General features: G+C 50.0%; 1 protein-coding gene across 1 annotated transcript in view; it reads left to right on the plus strand.

The window, feature by feature from the left end:
- Positions 1–962: 962 nt before the first annotated feature.
- The window catches only part of mtus2a (microtubule associated tumor suppressor candidate 2a), a gene marked incomplete in the record, with an annotated part of 168,405 nt that continues 149,836 nt past the window's right edge, over positions 963–19,531 (plus strand). Inside the window, 1 exon segment of the mRNA XM_055936824.1 lies at positions 963–1,144.

The following is a 19,531-nucleotide window of genomic DNA, read 5'->3' on the forward strand; positions in this document are numbered from 1 at the left end:
AGCCCTCCCACCCCCCCGTATCTCTCTAGCCCCCCCCACCCCCCGTATCTCTCTAGCCCCCCCACCCCCCGTATCTCTCTAGCCCCCCCACCCCCCGTATCTCTCTAGCCCCCCCACCCCCCCCCGTCTCTCTCTAGCCCCCCCATCCCCACGTCTCTCTCTAGCCCCCCAGCCCTCGTATCTCTCTAGCCCCCCCACCCCCCCGTATCTCTCTAGCCCCCCCCACCCCCCCGTCTCTCTCTAGCCCTCCCACCCCCCCGCCTCTTTCTAGCCCCCCCCCCACCCCCACGCCTCTCTCTATCCCCCCCCATCCCCCCGTCTCTCTCTAGCCCCCCCCATCCCCCCGTCTCTCTCTAGCCCCCCCATCCCCCCCGTCTCTCTCTAGCCCCCCCATCCCCCCGTCTCTCTCTAGCCCCCCCACCCCCCCGTATCTCTCTAGCCCCCCCACCCCCCCCCCACCCCCCCGTATCTCTCTAGCCCCCCCACCCCCCCCCCCCACCCCCCGTCTCTCTCTAGCCCCCCCATCCCCACGCCTCTCTCTAGCCCCCCCACCGCCCGTATCTCTCTAGCCCCCCCCACCCCCCCGTCTCTCTCTAGCCCCCCCCACCCCCCCGTCTCTCTCTAGCCCCCCCCACCCCCCCGTATCTCTCTAGCCCTCCCACCCCCCGTATCTCTCTAGCCCTCCCACCCCCCGTATCTCTCTAGCCCCCCCACCCCCCGTCTCTCTCTAGCCCCCCATCCTACGTCTCTCTCTAGCCCCCCCACCCCCCCCCGTCTCTCTCTAGCCCTACCACCCCCCCGCCTCTTTCTAGCCCCCCCCACCCCCACGCCTCTCTCTATCCCCCCCATCCCCCCGTCTCTCTCTAGCCCCCCCATCCCCCCGTCTCTCTCTAGCTCCCCCACCCCCCCCGTCTCTCTCTAGCCCCCCCACCCCCCCGTCTCTCTCTAGCCCCCCCATCCCCACGCCTCTCTCTACCTCCACTCTCTCTCCGCAGCTTCCGTCCCACTCTCCTGTTCGCTTCTCTGCATCGCATTTCTCTCCATCCACACGGAGTAAGGTATTGTTCAACAGCGACAGTTAACGGTTACCCTGCCCAGGAACGGGCAAGACTGCAGTCTCCTGAACACCAACTAAAACAAAACGGTAATAGTCTTTTTACTATACAGTCGTTATTATTGAGTCGCCTAATTAGCTGAAAATGTCTTTGTGTGTTATTGTGACAATGTGACTTGCTGGTTGTTGTCTAGTGGTGAGACCCACATGCTTCCTACCGGGCAGGTGCGTAGAGAACAGTATGGTGATACCGCGCAGGAAAGAGACTACTTAGTCCACATAACAACATGCAGGCTAGTTTTGAGCTCTAATAATGGCATGACGGCAGCCTTTCTTAGGCTAATCAGAGATATTAGTAATTGTTTTGAATAATGCAACGTTTTGTGTTTCCTAGCGGTATTCGGCTACTTTAAGAAGGTCTCTGGGCTATAGGCTACGGGGCTCTATATCGGGGCTACGGGGCTCTATATCAGGGCTACGGGGCTCTATGTCGGGGCTACGGGGCTCTATATCGGGGCTACGGGGCTCTATATCGGGGCTACGGGGCTCTATATCGGGGCTACGGGGCTCTATATCGGGGCTTCGGGGCTCTATATCGGGGCTACGGGGCTCTATATCGGGGCTAGCGGTATTCGACTACTTTAAGAAGGTCTCTGGGCTATAGGCTATGGGGCTCTATATCTGTAATGGTTTTAGTTTACCTCTCTGGCATGAAGATATTTTAAATTAAATTCATAAGATTGACACAGAAAAATTATGACATTTTATATAGGCCTAATGTGTGTGTGTGTGTGTGTGTGTGTTCATGCCTGCAAATTAAAATTGAAAATAGTAACACAATAGTCAATGTGCAGGAGTACCAGGTAATAACATGGCTATATACAGGAAGTACCAGGTAATAACATGGCTATATACAGGAAGTACCAGCTAATAACATGGCTATATACAGGAAGTACCAGGTGATAACATGGCTATATACAGGGAGTACCAGGTAATAACATGGCTATATACAGGAAGTACCAGGTAATAACATGGCTGTATACAGGAAGTACCAGGTAATAACACGGCTATATACAGGAAGTACCAGGTAATAACATGGCTGTATACAGGAAGTACCAGGTAATAACATGGCTATATACAGGAAGTACCAGGTAATAACATGGCTATATACAGGGAGTACCAGGTAATAACATGGCTATATACAGGAAGTACCAGCTAATAACATGGCTATATACAGGGAGTACCAGGTAATAACATGGCTATATACAGGAAGTACCAGGTAATTACATGGCTATATACAGGAAGTACCAGGTAATAACATGGCTATATACAGTGAGTACCAGGTAATAACATGGCTATATACAGGAAGTACCAGGTAATAACATGGCCATATACAGGAAGTACCAGGCAATAACATGGCTATATACAGGAAGTACCAGGTAATAATGTAGTGTGAGCGTGTGAGCGTGTGTGTGTGTGTGTGAGCATATGCAGTGTGAGCGTGTGAGCGTGTGTGCGTGTGTGTGTGTGTGTGTGTGAGCATATGTAGTGTGAGCGTGTGTGTGTGTGTGTGTGTGTGAGCATATGTAGTGTGAGCGTGTGTGTGTGTGGTGTGCGTGTGTGTGTGTGTGTGTTTTGTGTGTGTAGTGTGTGAGCATATGTAGTGTGTGTGTGTGTGTGTGTGTGTGTGTGTGTGTGTGTGTGTGTGTGTGTGTGTGTGTGTGTGAGAGCATATGTAGTGTGAGCGTGTGTGTGTCTGTGTGTGTGTGTGTGTGTGTGTGTGTGTGTGTGTGTGTGTGTGTGTGTGTGTGTGTGTGTGTGTGTGTGTGTGTGTGTGAGAGCATATGTAGTGTGAGCGTGTGTGTGTCTGTGTGTGTGTGTGTGTGTGTGTGTGTGTGAGCATATGTAGTGTGTGTGTGTGTTTTTGTGCATGTGTGTGCGTGTAGGTGTGTGTGTGCATGTGTGTGTGTGAGCATGTGTGTGTGTGAGCATATGTGTGTGTGTGTGTGTGTGTGTGTGTGTGTGTGTGTGTGTGTGTGTGTGTGTGTGTGTGTGTGTGTGTGTGTGTGTGTGTGTGTGTGTGTGTGTGTGTGTGTGTGTATTCAGCCTTTAAAAAATACAGGAGCTCTGAATATGAAGTGTGATTTCCTCTGGTGATTCCCCACTTAAAGCTCTCAGTTAAGTGTGTCTCCATAATAATATGGAAAGTTATACTTTGGTTTAAATCTAGCTTTGAACTACAACTTAGTGAGAAAGACACCCTTCCGAGGTTTAGAGAGTAGAGAGCCTCAGACATACTACTGCCTTAACCTGCACATGACCTAGAGAGAGGGGGAATCGCGTTGTGTGTGTGTGTGTGTGTGTGTGTGTGTGTGTGTGTGTGTGTGTGTGTGTGTATACTTCGGTGCTCATGTAGCCTATACGTATGGGTGGGTAAAGGGAGGAGAGGAAAGGATATAGAAGGATACATGGAGCGATAGAATGGATTAATGATGTTAATGTTAATGATAATGATGATCAGAGGTAGATTATCAGGGGTTAGACCTGACTCGACCCTGATCCACTCCTCTAACAGAGAGAGAGAGAGAGAGAGAGAGAGAGAGAGAGAGAGAGAGAGAGAGAGAGAGAGAGAGAGAGAGAGAGAGAGAGAGAGAGAGAGAGAGAGAGAGAGACAGAGAGAGAGAGAGAGAGGGAGACAGAGGGAGGGAGAGTGAGAGAGAGCGAGAGAGAGAGACAATAGTGAGACTATTGGCAGGAAGCTCGGCCCCAGTGATGTACTGGGCCATTCGCACTACCCTCTGTAGTGCCTTGCGGTCGGAGTCTGAGCAGTTGTCATACCAGGCGGTGATGCTACCAGGCAGTGATGCAACCAGGCAGTGATGCTACCAGGCAGCGATACAACTAGTCAGGATGCTCTTGATGGTTGAGCTGTAGAACCTTCTGAGGATCTGAGGACCCATGCCAAATCTTTTCAGTCTCCTGAGGGGGAATAGGTTTTGTCACATACCTTCTTCATGACTCTCTTGGTGTGTTTGGACCATGTTAGTTTGTTGGTGATGTGGACACAAAGGAACTTGAAGCTCTCAACCTGCTCCACTACAGCCCCGTCGATGAGAATGGGGGCGTGCTCGGTCCTACTTTTCCTGTAGTCCACAATCATCTCCTTTGTCTTGATCACGTTGAGGGAGAGGTTGTTGTCCTGGCACCACACGACCAGGTCTCTGACCTCCTCCCTATAGTCTGTCTCATCGGTGTCGGTGATCAGGCCTACCACTGTTGTGTCATCAGCAGACTTAATGATGGTGTTGGAGTCGTGCCTGGCCGTGCAGTCATGAGTGAAAAGGGAGTACAGGAGGGGACTGAGCACGCACCCCTGAGGGGCCCCTGTGTTGAGGATCAGCATGGTGGATGTGTTTTTACCTACCCTTACCACCTGGGGGCAGCCCATCAGGAAGTCCAGGATCCAGTTGCAGAGGGAGGTGTTTAGTCCCAGGGTCCTCAGCTTATTGATGAGCTTTGAGGGCACAATGGTGTTGAACGCTGAGCTGTAGTCAATGAATAGCATTCTCATTCTTATTCTCCCTTAACGTCCAGGTGGGAAAGGGCAGTGTGGAGTGCAATAGAGATGGCGATATGCAAATTGGAGTGGGTCTAGGACTTCTGGGACGATGGTGTTGATGTGAGTCATGACCAGCCTTTCAAAGCAATTCCTGGCTACTGATGTGAGCGCTACGGGTCAGTAGTCATTTAGGCAGGTTACCTTAGTGTTCTTGGGCACAGGGACTATGGTGGTCTGCTTGAAACATGTTGGTATTACAGACTCAGACAGGGAGAGGTTGAAAATGTCAGTGAAGACACTTGCCAGTTCGTCAGCGCATGCTCGGAGTACACGTCCTGGTAATCTGTCTGGCCCTGCCGCCTTGTGAATGTTGACCTGTTTCAAGGTCTTACTCACATCGGCTGTGGAGAGCATGATCACACAGTCGTTCGGAACAGCTGGTGCTCTCATGCATGTTTCAGTGTTATTTGCCTCGAAGCGAAGTAGTTTAGCTCGTCTGGTAGGCTCGTGTCACTGGGCAGCTCTTGGCTGTGCTTCCCTTTGTGGTCTGTAATGGTTTGCAAGCCCTGCCACATTCTACCAGTGTCGGAACCGGTGTAGTACGATCTGAACTTAGTCCTGTATTGACACTTTGCCTGTTTGATGGTTCGTCTGAGGGCATAGCGAGATTCTTATAAGCTTCCGCTCCCTGAAAGCGGCAGCTCTAGCCTTTAGCTCAGTGCGGATGTTGCCTGTAATCCATGGCTTCTGATTGGGGTGTGTACGTTTCACTCACTCATCGATGCACTTATTGATGAAGCCAATGACTGATGTGGTGTTCTCCTCAATGCCATAGGAAGAATCCCAGAACATATTCCAGTCTGTGCTGCAAAACAGTCCTGTAGTTTAGCATCTGCTTCATTTGACCACTTTTTTTATTGACCGAGTCACTTTTTCTTCCTGCTTAAATTTTTGCTTGTAAGCAGGAATCAGGAGGATAGAATTATGGTCAGATTTGCCAAATGGAGGGCGAGGGAGAGCTTTGTACGCGTCTCTGCGTGTGGAGTAAAGGTTGTCTAGAGTTTCTTTCCCCTCTGGTTGTACATTTAACATGCTGGTAGAAATGAGGTAAAACGGATTTACATCTCCCTGCATTAAAGTCCCCGGCCACTAGGAGCGCTGCCTCTGGATGAGTGTTTTCCTGTTTGCTCATGGCGGAATACAGCTCATTGAGTGCGGTCTTAGTGCCAGCATCAGTCTGTGGAGGTATGTAGACAGCTATGAAAAATACAGATGAAAACTCTCTAGGTAGATAGTGTGGTCTACAGCTTATCATGAGATACTCTACCTCAGGCGAGCAAAAGCTCGAGACTTCCTTAGATATAGTGCACCACCTGTTATTTTCAAAAAATACATAGTCAGCCCCTGTCCTGTCCTGCCGGTATATCCATCCATCTGTATGTTGATAATGTCGTCGTTCAGCCAGGACTCCGTGAAGCATAAGATGCTACAGTTTTGAATGTCCCGTTGGTAGTTCAGTCTTCCGCGTAGGTCATTGATTTTATCTTCCAAAGATTGGACATGTCCCTGACCCGTCAATAACGAAGACAGTGGATATGCACACTGACCAGGGACATGTCCCTGACCCGTCAATAACGAAGACAGTGGATATGCACACTGATCAGGGATATGTCCCTGACCCGACAATAACGAAGACAGTGAATATGCACACTGACCAGGGACATGTCCCTGACCGACAATAATGAAGACAGTGAATATGCACACTGACCAGGGATATGGGCCTGACCCAACAATAATGAAGACAGTGAATATGCACACTGACCAGGGACATGTCCCTGACCCGACAATAATGAAGACAGTGAATATGCACACTGACCAGGGACATGTCCCTGACCGACAATAATAAAGACAGTGAATATGCACACTGACCAGGGATATGGGCCTGACCCAACAATAATGAATACAGTGAATATGCACACTGACCAGGGACATGTCCCTGACCCGACAATAATAAAGACAGTGAATATGCACACTGACCAGGGACATGTCCCTGACCCGACAATAATAAAGACAGTGAATATGCACACTGACCAGGGACATGTCCCTGACCGACAATAATAAAGACAGTGAATATGCACACTGACCAGGGATATGGGCCTGACCCAACAATAATGAATACAGTGAATATGCACACTGACCAGGGACATGTCCCTGACCCGACAATAATAAAGACAGTGAATATGCACACTGACCAGGGACATGTCCCTGACCCGACAATAATGAAGACAGTGAATATGCACACTGACCAGGGACATGGGCCTGACCCGACAATAATGAAGACAGTGAATATGCACTCTGACCAGGGACATGTCCCTGACCCGACAATAATGAAGACAGTGAATATGCACACTGACCAGGGACATGTCCTGACCCAACAATAATAAAGACAGTGAATATGCACACTGACCAGGGACATGTCCCTGACCCGACAATAATAAAGACAGTGAATATGCACACTGACCAGGGACATGTCCCTGAACGACAATAATGAAGACAGTGAATATGCACACTGATCAGGGACATGTCCCTGACCCGACAATAATGAAGACAGTGAATATGCACACTGACCAGGGACATGTCCCTGACCCGACAATAATAAAGACAGTGAATATGCACACTGATCAGGGACATGTCCCTGACCCGACAATAATGAAGACAGTGAATATGCACACTGACCAGGGACATGTCCCTGACCCGACAATAATAAAGACAGTGAATATGCACACTGACCAGGGACATGTCCCTGACCGACAATAATGAAGACAGTGAATATGCACACTGACCAGGGACATGTCCCTGACCCGACAATAATGAAGACAGTGAATATGCACACTGACCAGGGACATGTCCCTGACCCGACAATAATAAAGACAGTGAATATGCACACTGACCAGGGACATGTCCCTGACAGACAATAATAAAGACAGTGAATATGCACACTGACCAGGGACATGTCCCTGACCCGACAATAATGAAGACAGTGAATATGCACACTGACCAGGGACATGTCCCTGACCGACAATAATGAAGACAGTGGATATGCACACTGACCAGAGACATGTCCCTGACAGACAATAATAAAGACAGTGAATATGCACACTGACCAGGGACATGTCCCTGACCCGACAATAATGAAGACAGTGAATATGCACACTGACCAGGGACATGTCCCTGACCCGACAATAATGAAGACAGTGAATATGCACACTGACCAGGGACATGTCCCTGACCGACAATAATGAAGACAGTGGATATGCACACTGACCAGGGACATGTCCCTGACAGACAATAATAAAGACAGTGAATATGCACACTGACCAGGGACATGTCCCTGACCCGACAATAATGAAGACAGTGAATATGCACACTGACCAGGGACATGTCCCTGACCCGACAATAATGAAGACAGTGAATATGCACACTGACCAGGGACATGTCCCTGACCCGACAATAATGAAGACAGTGAATATGCACACTGACCAGGGACATGTCCCTGACCGACAATAATGAAGACAGTGAATATGCACACTGACCAGGGACATGTCCCTGACCCGACAATAATGAAGACAGTGAATATGCACACTGACCAGGGACATGTCCCTGACAGACAATAATGAAGACAGTGAATATGCACACTGACCAGGGACATGTCCCTGACCGACAATAATGAAGACAGTGAATATGCACACTGACCAGGGACATGTCCCTGACCCGACAATAATGAAGACAGTGAATATGCACACTGACCAGGGATATGGGCCTGACCCAACAATAATGAAGACAGTGAATATGCACACTGACCAGGGACATGTCCCTGACCCGACAATAATGAAGACAGTGAATATGCACACTGACCAGGGACATGTCCCTGACCGACAATAATGAAGACAGTGAATATGCACACTGACCAGGGACATGTCCCTGACCCGACAATAATGAAGACAGTGAATATGCACACTGACCAGGGACATGTCCCTGACCCGACAATAATGAAGACAGTGAATATGCACACTGACCAGGGACATGTCCCTGACCGACAATAATGAAGACAGTGAATATGCACACTGACCAGGGACATGTCCCTGACCCGACAATAATGAAGACAGTGAATATGCACACTGACCAGGGACATGTCCCTGACCCGACAATAATGAAGACAGTGAATATGCACACTGACCAGGGACATGTCCCTGACCCGACAATAATGAAGACAGTGAATATGCACACTGACCAGGGACATGTCCCTGACCCGACAATAATGAAGACAGTGAATATGCACACTGACCAGGGACATGTCCCTGACAGACAATAATGAAGACAGTGAATATGCACACTGACCAGGGACATGTCCCTGACCCGACAATAATGAAGACAGTGAATATGCACACTGACCAGGGACATGTTCCTGACCCGACAATAATGAAGACAGTGAATATGCACACTGACCAGGGACACGTCCCTGACCCGACAATAATGAAGACAGTGAATATGCACACTGACCAGGGACATGTCCCTGACAGACAATAATGAAGACAGTGAATATGCACACTGACCAGGGACATGTCCCTGACCCGACAATAATGAAGACAGTGAATATGCACACTGACCAGGGACATGTCCCTGACCCGACAATAATGAAGACAGTGAATATGCACACTGACCAGGGACATGTCCCTGACCCGACAATAATGAAGACAGTGGATATGCACACTGACCAGGGACATGTCCCTGACCGACAATAATGAAGACAGTGAATATGCACACTGACCAGGGACATGTCCCTGACCCGACAATAATGAAGACAGTGAATATGCACACTGACCAGGGACATGTCCCTGACCCGACAATAATGAAGACAGTGAATATGCACACTGACCAGGGACATGTCCCTGACCCGACAATAATAAAGACAGTGAATATGCACACTGATCAGGGATATGCTGCATGTTCTCCACTGGTGCCAATAAGATTAAGTTGAACTAAAATGTTCTGTTAAGATGAAATATTATAAACTAAAATGTGATTTCTGTCATTCTGAGCGCTGTGGGTGGAAGCCCTAATCAGGTTACGCAACCAATGAATATGGGTCCGGTAAATTTCTTAAATATCCTGGGCACACAATTGGTCCAGCATCGTCCGGGGTAGACCGTCATTGTAAATAAGAATTTGTTCTTAACTGACTTGCCTAGTTAAATAAATAAAAACTTTTAAAAACGAGGGAGTAAGAAAGTAATGCAAGAGAGAGAGAGAGTACTGCGAGAGAGAGAGAGATAGTACTGCAAGAGAGAGAGAGTACTGCAAGAGAGAGAGTACTGCAAGAGAGAGAGAGTACTGCAAGAGAGAGAGAGAGTACTGCAAGAGAGAGAGTAAAGAAAGAGAGAGTACTGCAAGAGAGAGAGAGTACTGCAAGAGAGAGAGAGAGTACTTCAAGGGAGAGAGAGTACTGCGAAAGAGAGAGAGAGTACTGCAAGAGAGAGAGAGAGACTACTGCAAGAGAGAGAGAGAGAGTACTGCAAGGGAGAGAGAGTACTGCAAGAGAGAGAGTACTGCAAGAGAGGGAGAGAGTACTTCAAGGGAGAGAGAGTACTGCGAAAGAGAGAGAGAGTACTGCAAGAGAGAGAGAGAGACTACTGCAAGAGAGAGAGAGAGAGTACTGCAAGGGAGAGAGAGTACTGCAAGAGAGAGAGAGTACTGCAAGAGAGAGAGAGTACTGCAAGAGAGAGAGAGTACTGCAAGAGAGAGAGAGTACTGCAAGAGAGAGAGAGTACTGTGAGAGAGAGAGAGAGAGAGAGTACTGCAAGAGAAAGTACTGCAAGAGAGAGAGAGTACTGCAAGAGAGAGAGAGTACTGCAAGAGAAAGTACTGCAAGAGAGAGAAAGTACTGCAAGAGAGAGAGTACTGCAAGAGAGAGAGTACTGCAAGAGAAAGTACTGCAAGAGAGGAAGATACAGAAGATTGGGAACAAAATGATTGAGGGAGGTGTAAAGACAGTGTGTGTGTGTGTGTGTGTGTGTGTGTGTGTGTGTGTGTGTGTGTGTGTGTGTGTGTGTGTGTGTGTGTGTGTGTGTGTGTGTGTGTGTGTGTGTGTGTGTGTGTGTGTGTGTGTGTGCGTGTTCATTGTCTCTTTGTCTCTGTGACTCCTCATGACACCCTTCACATCTCCTGGGGCGCTGAAGTAGAACCTCTTAGGCTCCTCCCTCTCCGCAGTAGTCCATGGTAACCACTATGCTAGAGGTAGTGCAATCATGTGATACAGTAATGATTTAATGGATTTCTTAAAGACTGAGAGGTGTGTATTCTGTGTGTATGTGTGTGTGTCTGTGATGGAATGGCTAGGGTATAGTTAGAGATTAGGAGAAGAGTTAGAAATGGTGGGAATTAGGAGAGGAGAGAGGGGGAGGGGTTAGGAGAGGAGAGAGGGAGAGGGGTTAGGAGAGGAGAGAGGGAGAGGAGAGAGGGAGAGGGGTTAGGAGAGGAGAGAGGGAGAGGAGAGGGGGGGAGGGGTTAGGAGAGGAGAAAGGGAGAGGAGAGAGGGGGAGGGGTTAGGAGAGGAGAGAGGGAGAGGAGAGAGGGGGGGTAGGAGAGGAGAGAGGGAGAGAGGGGGAGGGGTTAGGAGAGGAGAGAGGGAGAGGAGAAGGAGAGGAGAGAGGGAGATGGTGGGAAGAAAATGAAAAAGAGGGAGAGGAGAGATGGAGATAGGGAGGAAGAAAGAAAGAGATATGAATGTTGGTGTGAGTACTGTATTATATGTAATTGGTTGAGCCTCCTCCACCCCCGTCCCAGCAGTGACAGGGTTTACTATTTCATTTACACGACAGACACGTGGGGAGAGGGGACAAAGAGGGAGCATGTGTGTGTCTGAGAGAGAGAGAGAGAGAGAGAGAGAGAGAGAGAGCAAGAGAGAGAGAGAGAGCAAGAGAGAGAGAGAGAGAGAGAAGGGGGAGAGAGAGAGCGTATGGGGAGGGGGCATGCAGATGAAGTAGTATGCAGGAGGGAGGGAGATAAGAAAGAGAGGAGGGTATTTGGATGAAAAAAATGATGAAATGACAGATAGATGAAAAAGAGGAGATAGCTGTGTGTTTCCCATAGAGTAGGGCTGAGGTTCAGGATAGCTCTGTCTGTGTGTTTCCCATAGAGCAGGGCTGAGGTTCAGGATAGCTCTGTCTGTGTGTTTCCTGTAGAGCAGGGCTGAGGTTCAGGATAGCTCTGTCTGTGTGTTTCCCGTAGAGCAGGGCTGAGGTTCAGGATAGCTCTGTCTGTGTGTTTCCCGTAGAGCAGGGCTGAGGTTCAGGATAGCTCTGTCTGTGTGTTTCCTGTAGAGCAGGGCTGAGGTTCAGGATAGCTCTGTCTGTGTGTTTCCTGTAGAGCAGGGCTGAGGTTCAGGATAGCTCTGTCTGTGTGTTTCCTGTAGAGCAGGGCTGAGGTTCAGGATAGCTCTGTCTGTGTGTTTCCCGTAGAGCAGGGCTGAGGTTCAGGATAGTCATCTCTGTCTGTGTGTTTCCTGTAGAGCAGGGCTGAGGTTCAGGATAGCTCTGTCTGTGTGTTTCCCGTAGAGCAGGGCTGAGGTTCAGGATAGCTCTGTCTGTGTGTTTCCTGTAGAGCAGGGCTGAGGTTCAGGATAGCTCTGTCTGTGTGTTTCCCTACTCCCTAATAGTGCACTACTTTAGACCAGAGCCCAATAGAACCCTATTCCCTATATAGTGCACTACTTTAGACCAGAGCCCAATAGAACCCTATTCCCTATATAGTGCACTACTTTAGACCAGAGCCCTATGGCACCCTATTCCCTAATAGTGCACTACTTTAGACCAGAGCCCTATGGCACCCTATTCCCTATATAGTGCACTACTTTAGACCGGAGCCCTATGGCACCCTACTCCCTATATAGTGCACTACTTTAGACCAGAGCCCTATGGGGTAATGCACCAAATAGGGAATAGGGTGCTTTACAGAGATAACCAGAGGAAAGCAGCATCGCTCTGCAAACAAAGCAAGGTGAGAGAGAGGCCATAGGAGACAGGGAGAGGGAGAGAGACGGAACGAGGGAGTGGTTCGTAGAGGGAGAGGAGAAAGGGGGATATGGAGAGAGGAACGGAGAGAGAGAGAGGCCATGGGAGACAGGGAGAGGGAGAGAGAGGGAACGAGGGAGTGGTTCGTAGAGGGAGAGGAGAAAGGGGGATATGGAGAGAGGAACGGAGAGAGAGAGAGGCCATGGGAGCCAGGGAGAGGGAGAGAGAGGGAACGAGGGAGTGGTTCGTAGAGGGAGAGGAGAAAGGGGGATATGGAGAGAGGAACGGAGAGAGAGAGAGGCCATGGGAGCCAGGGAGAGGGAGAGAGAGGGAACGAGGGAGTGGTTCGTAGAGGGAGAGGAGAAAGGGGGATATGGAGAGAGGAACGGAGAGAGAGAGAGGCCATAGGAGACAGGGAGAGGGAGAGAGAGGGAACGAGGGAGTGGTTCGTAGAGGGAGAGGAGAAAGGGGGATATGGAGAGAGGAACGGAGAGAGAGAGAGGCCATAGGAGACAGGGAGAGGGAGAGAGAGGGAACGAGGGAGTGGTTCGTAGAGGGAGAGGAGAAAGGGGGATATGGAGAGAGGAACGGAGAGAGAGAGAGGCCATAGGAGCCAGGGAGAGGGAGAGAGAGGGAACGAGGGAGTGGTTCGTAGAGGGAGAGGAGAAAGGGGGATATGGAGAGAGGAACGGAGAGAGAGAGAGGCCATGGGAGACAGGGAGAGGGAGAGAGAGGGAACGAGGGAGTGGTTCGTAGAGGGAGAGGAGAAAGGGGGATATGGAGAGAGGAACGGAGAGAGAGAGAGGCCATGGGAGACAGGGAGAGGGAGAGAGAGGGAACGAGGGAGTGGTTCGTAGAGGGAGAGGAGAAAGGGGGATATGGAGAGAGGAACGGAGAGAGAGAGAGGCCATAGGAGACAGGGAGAGGGAGAGAGAGGGAACGAGGGAGTGGTTCGTAGAGGGAGAGGAGAAAGGGGGATATGGAGAGAGGAACGGAGAGAGAGAGAGGCCATAGGAGACAGGGAGAGGGAGAGAGAGGGAACGAGGGAGTGGTTCGTAGAGGGAGAGGAGAAAGGGGGATATGGAGAGAGGAACGGAGAGAGAGAGAGGCCATGGGAGCCAGGGAGAGGGAGAGAGACGGAACGAGGGAGTGGTTCGTAGAGGGAGAGGAGAAAGGGGGATATGGAGAGAGGAACGGAGAGAGAGAGAGGCCATAGGAGACAGGGAGAGGGAGAGAGAGGGAACGAGGGAGTGGTTCGTAGAGGGAGAGGAGAAAGGGGGATATGGAGAGAGGAACGGAGAGAGAGAGAGGCCATAGGAGACAGGGAGAGGGAGAGAGAGGGAACGAGGGAGTGGTTCGTAGAGGGAGAGGAGAAAGGGGGATATGGAGAGAGGAACGGAGAGAGAGAGAGGCCATGGGAGCCAGGGAGAGGGAGAGAGACGGAACGAGGGAGTGGTTCGTAGAGGGAGAGGAGAAAGGGGGATATGGAGAGAGGAACGGAGAGAGAGAGAGGCCATGGGAGACAGGGAGAGGGAGAGAGAGGGAACGAGGGAGTGGTTCGTAGAGGGAGAGGAGAAAGGGGGATATGGAGAGAGGAACGGAGAGAGAGAGAGGCCATGGGAGACAGGGAGAGGGAGAGAGAGGGAACGAGGGAGTGGTTCGTAGAGGGAGAGGAGAAAGGGGGATATGGAGAGAGGAACGGAGAGAGAGAGAGGCCATGGGAGACAGGGAGAGGGAGAGAGAGGGAACGAGGGAGTGGTTCGTAGAGGGAGAGGAGAAAGGGGGATATGGAGAGAGGAACGGAGAGAGAGAGAGGCCATGGGAGCCAGGGAGAGGGAGAGAGAGGGAACGAGGGAGTGGTTCGTAGAGGGAGAGGAGAAAGGGGGATATGGAGAGAGGAACGGAGAGAGAGAGAGGCCATAGGAGACAGGGAGAGGGAGAGAGAGGGAACGAGGGAGTGGTTCGTAGAGGGAGAGGAGAAAGGGGGATATGGAGAGAGGAACGGAGAGAGAGAGAGGCCATAGGAGACAGGGAGAGGGAGAGAGAGGGAACGTGGGAGTGGTTCGTAGAGGGAGAGGAGAAAGGGGGATATGGAGAGAGGAACGGAGAGAGAGAGAGGCCATAGGAGACAGGGAGAGGGAGAGAGAGGGAACGAGGGAGTGGTTCGTAGAGGGAGAGGAGAAAGGGGGATATGGAGAGAGGAACGGAGAGAGAGAGAGGCCATGGGAGACATGGAGAGGGAGAGAGATGGAACGAGGGAGTGGTTCGTAGAGGGAGAGGAGAAAGGGGGATATGGAGAGAGGAACGGAGAGAGAGAGAGGCCATGGGAGACAGGGAGAGGGAGAGAGAGGGAACGAGGGAGTGGTTCGTAGAGGGAGAGGAGAAAGGGGGATATGGAGAGAGGAACGGAGAGAGAGAGAGGCCATAGGAGACAGGGAGAGGGAGAGAGAGGGAACGAGGGAGTGGTTCGTAGAGGGAGAGGAGAAAGGGGGATATGGAGAGAGGAACGGAGAGAGAGAGAGGCCATAGGAGACAGGGAGAGGGAGAGAGAGGGAACGAGGGAGTGGTTCGTAGAGGGAGAGGAGAAAGGGGGATATGGAGAGAGGAACGGAGAGAGAGAGAGGCCATAGGAGACAGGGAGAGGGAGAGAGAGGGAACGAGGGAGTGGTTCGTAGAGGGAGAGGAGAAAGGGGGATATGGAGAGAGGAACGGAGAGAGAGAGAGGCCATGGGAGACAGGGAGAGGGAGAGAGAGGGAACGAGGGAGTGGTTCGTAGAGGGAGAGGAGAAAGGGGGATATGGAGAGAGGAACGGAGAGAGAGAGAGGCCATGGGAGACAGGGAGAGGGAGAGAGAGGGAACGAGGGAGTGGTTCGTAGAGGGAGAGGAGAAAGGGGGATATGGAGAGAGGAACGGAGAGAGAGAGGCCATAGGAGACAGGGAGAGGGAGAGAGAGGGAACGAGGGAGTGGTTCGTAGAGGGAGAGGAGAAAGGGGGATATGGAGAGAGGAACGGAGAGAGAGAGAGGCCATGGGAGACAGGGAGAGGGAGAGAGAGGGAACGAGGGAGTGGGTCGTAGATGGAGAGGAGGAAGGGGGATATGGAGAGAGAGGGAACGAGGGAGTGGGTCGTAGAGGGAGAGGAGGGAGTGGGATATGGAGAGAGGGAACGAGGGAGTGGGTCGTAGAGGGAGAGGAGGAAGGGAGATATGGAGAGAGAGGGAACGAGGGAGTGGGTCGTAGAGGGAGAGGAGGAAGGGGGATATGGAGAGGGGGACGGAGAGAGAGAGAGGGTCGGAGAGAGAGAGCGGGACGGAGAGAGAGAGAGGGAGTGGGGATATAGACAGAGGGGTTAATCAGAGGGAGAGAGGGGGAGGTAGAGAGGGAGAGGGGGAGTTGGAGAGGGAGAGAGGGGGAGGTAGAGAGGGAGAGATAGAGGGGGGGGAGGGAGAGAGGGATGGGGAGAGAGAGAGAGATGGGGGAGGGGCATGAGTTGTGGGTGTAGGGGGTTTGGCAGTGTTATGATTTTAGTAATCTTACATGAATTCCTTGGAGAGAACACAGAAAGAGAGACAGAAAGAGAGAGAGAGAGATGGAAGAGAGAGAGGGAAGAGAGAGAGAGAGAGAGAGAGAGAGAGAGGGAAGAGAGAGAGGGAAGAGAGAGAGGGAAGAGAGAGAGAGAGGGGGAAGAGAGAGAGGGAAGAGAGAGAGGGAAGAGAGAGAGGGAAGAGAGAGAGAGAGGGGGAAGAGAGAGACAGAGAGAGAACGAGAGAGAGAGGAGAAAGAAAAATAAATGAGAGAGGGGGAGGAAAAGAGAGAGAGAGCCTGTCCTGTGTACTGATGGTAGGATTAATTAGTGTGCCTGTTTAGATATGCACCGGTGAGAGGTGTGTGTGTGTGTGTGTGTGTGTGTGTGTGTGTGTGTGTGTGTGTGTGTGTGTGTGTGTGTGTGTGTGTGTGTGTGTGTGTATGTGTGTGTGTGTGTGTCTGTGTGTGTGTGTGTGTGTGTGTGTGTGTGTGTGTGTTTGTGTGTGTGTCTGTGCAGATGCAGGGTGTCCTTAGGGAGTGTATTTATTTTGCAGAAAGAGGCACCAATGTGACGGGGTCTTTCATATTGCCTTCTTGGTGGGACCCTGGTGTGAGTCTTTGTGGGGGGGGGGGGGGAGTGGGGGGGGGGGGGGATTAGCTGGTTAAAGAGAAACTTCACCGCTAGACACTATTTGGGGTGTTTCTGCCGTTCTTCTCTGCAGATTTTCTCAAGCTCTGTTAGGTTGGATGGGGGGGGGGGGGTCGACGCTGCACAGCCAGAGTTGTCCGATCGGGTTCAAGTCCGGGCTCTGGCTGGGCCACTCGAGGACATTCAGAGACTTGTCCCGAAGCCACTCCTGCGTTGTCACGACTGTGTGCTTAGGGTCGTTGTCCTGTTGGAAGGTGAACCTTCACCCCAGTCTGAGGTCCTGAGCAGGTTTTCATCATGGATCCAGGCTGAAAACTAAAGCTGGGATCAAGGTCAGCAGCATGATGAGTCTGTAGGACACACAATCCTCAGTGATTAGACAGCATATCTTTTACACACTCAAACAAGGTACTATATCAGCCCCTCTTTGTCCCCATCAATACACACTCAAACAACATCCTATATCAGCCCCTCTTTGTCCCCATCAATACACACTCAAACAACATCCTATATCAGCCCCTCTTTGTCCCCATCAATACACACTCAAACAAGGTACTATATCAGCCCCTCTTTGTCCCCATCAATACCCACTCAAACAACATCCTATATCAGCCCCTCTTTGTCCCCATCAATACCCACTCATACAAGGTACTATATCAGCCCCTCTTTGTCCCCATCAATACCCACTCAAACAACATCCTATATCAGCCCCTCTTTGTCCCCATCAATACCCACTCATACAAGGTACTATATCAGCCCCTCTTTGTCCCCATCAATACCCACTCAAACAACATCCTATATCAGCCCCTCTTTGTCCCCATCAATACCCACTCATACAAGGTACTATATCAGCCCCTCTTTGTCCCCATCAATACACACTCATACAAGGTACTATATCAGCCCCTCTTTGTCCCCATCAATACACACTCAAACAACATCCTATATCAGCCCCTCTTTGTCCCCATCAATACACACTCAAACAACATCCTATATCAGCCCCTCTTTGTCCCCATCAATACCCACTCATACAAGGTACTATATCAGCCCCTCTTTGTCCCCATCAATACCCACTCAAACAACATCCTATATCAGCCCCTCTTTGTCCCCATCAATACCCACTCATACAAGGTACTATATCAGCCCCTCTTTGTCCCCATCAATACACACTCAAACAACATCCTATATCAGCCCCTCTTTGTCCCCATCAATACACACTCATACACGGTACTATATCAGCCCCTCTTTGTCCCCATCAATACCCACTCATTCCTGGGGCTGAGGTGACTTCCACTAGTTCCTGGGGCTGAGGTGACTTCCACTAGTTCCTGGTGCTGAGGTGACTTCCACTAGTTCCTGGTGCTGAGGTGACTTCCACTAGTTCCTGGTGCTGAGGTGACTTCCACTAGTTCCTGGTGCTGAGGTTGATGTTGAAACCTCTGTAGATGTTGGTGAGATCGGACTGTAAATAGAACACATAACGGTAGTCACATTAGCCTCTGAGGTAGTTAGTTAGCTAGCTAGCTAACGTTACCGAACAAAGCTAACATTAGCTTGCAAAGTTACAAATCACATCGGCAGATAGCAGCTGGCTAATTACATTGATATGCTTCGGAATGTCGAGCCAGCGTATTATGAAAGCTAGCTAGATAGATTTTGGTTTAGATAAACAAATGTAGTTCGATAGCTAGCTAGCTAGTTATCTAGGTAACGGTATCTAGGTATCGGTAGCTAGGTAACGGTAGCTACGCTACCTCAGCGTGACTTATTTTCTGCTTTGTTGATGTTGGCTGATCGGATGTCTTCCTCTTTGAAGTTGAGGGGTAAATCCATGAAACAGCATATTTTTTTCTACGTTCGACGACGTGGCAAACCCATCAGTTGAGACTTCAACTCCGTTTCGAAATCCTCTGACTGATAGTGCTGGCTACAAAACACAGAATTTTTTTTATATTTCTCACATCAATTGGATACATCTCCACGGGGCAGTACTACGTACTGAAATCACTATGAATTCTGGATATTGTAGTTTTCTTTCAACCAGGAAATGTATCTGCCCCGTTTCTACCTGTGAGATACAGAAACGTCAGGTTTGTTGTTATAATTTTTGGGAAATTGATTCTGAGTTCAGGCAGAAAACTATCTGAAAACTATTTCTAAGCTGCGTACGTTCAGATTTTCCGAACTCACTTCCTTGTTTAACCTGTCTAGGATCAGCGTGCCGCTAGCGGCACTCCCCCCCCCCCCCCACTGAAAAACCAGTGCCGCGAAATTCAAAAAAAATATTTTTTTAAAATATTTAACTTTCACACATTAAAGTCCAATACAGCTAATGAAAGACACAGATCTTATGAATCCAGTCAACATTTCCGATTTTTAAAATGTTTTACAGGGAAGACACAATATGTAAAGATGTACATCTATTACCTAAAAACACATTAGCATATTCCACCATCTTTTATTTGTCCACCAACACCAGTAGCCATCACCAATTCGGCTAAACTAAGATATTTATAGCCCCTAACCAACAAAAAAACTCATTAGATGACAGTCTGATAACATATTTATGGTATGGGATAGGTTTTGTTAGAAAAAAGTGCATATTTCAGGTAGATGGCATAGTTTACAATTGCACCCACCATCACAAATGGACTAGAATAATTACAATGAGCAACGTG

Source organism: Salvelinus fontinalis, chromosome 10, assembly GCF_029448725.1.
Source record: "Salvelinus fontinalis isolate EN_2023a chromosome 10, ASM2944872v1, whole genome shotgun sequence".
NCBI lineage: Eukaryota > Metazoa > Chordata > Actinopteri > Salmoniformes > Salmonidae > Salvelinus > Salvelinus fontinalis.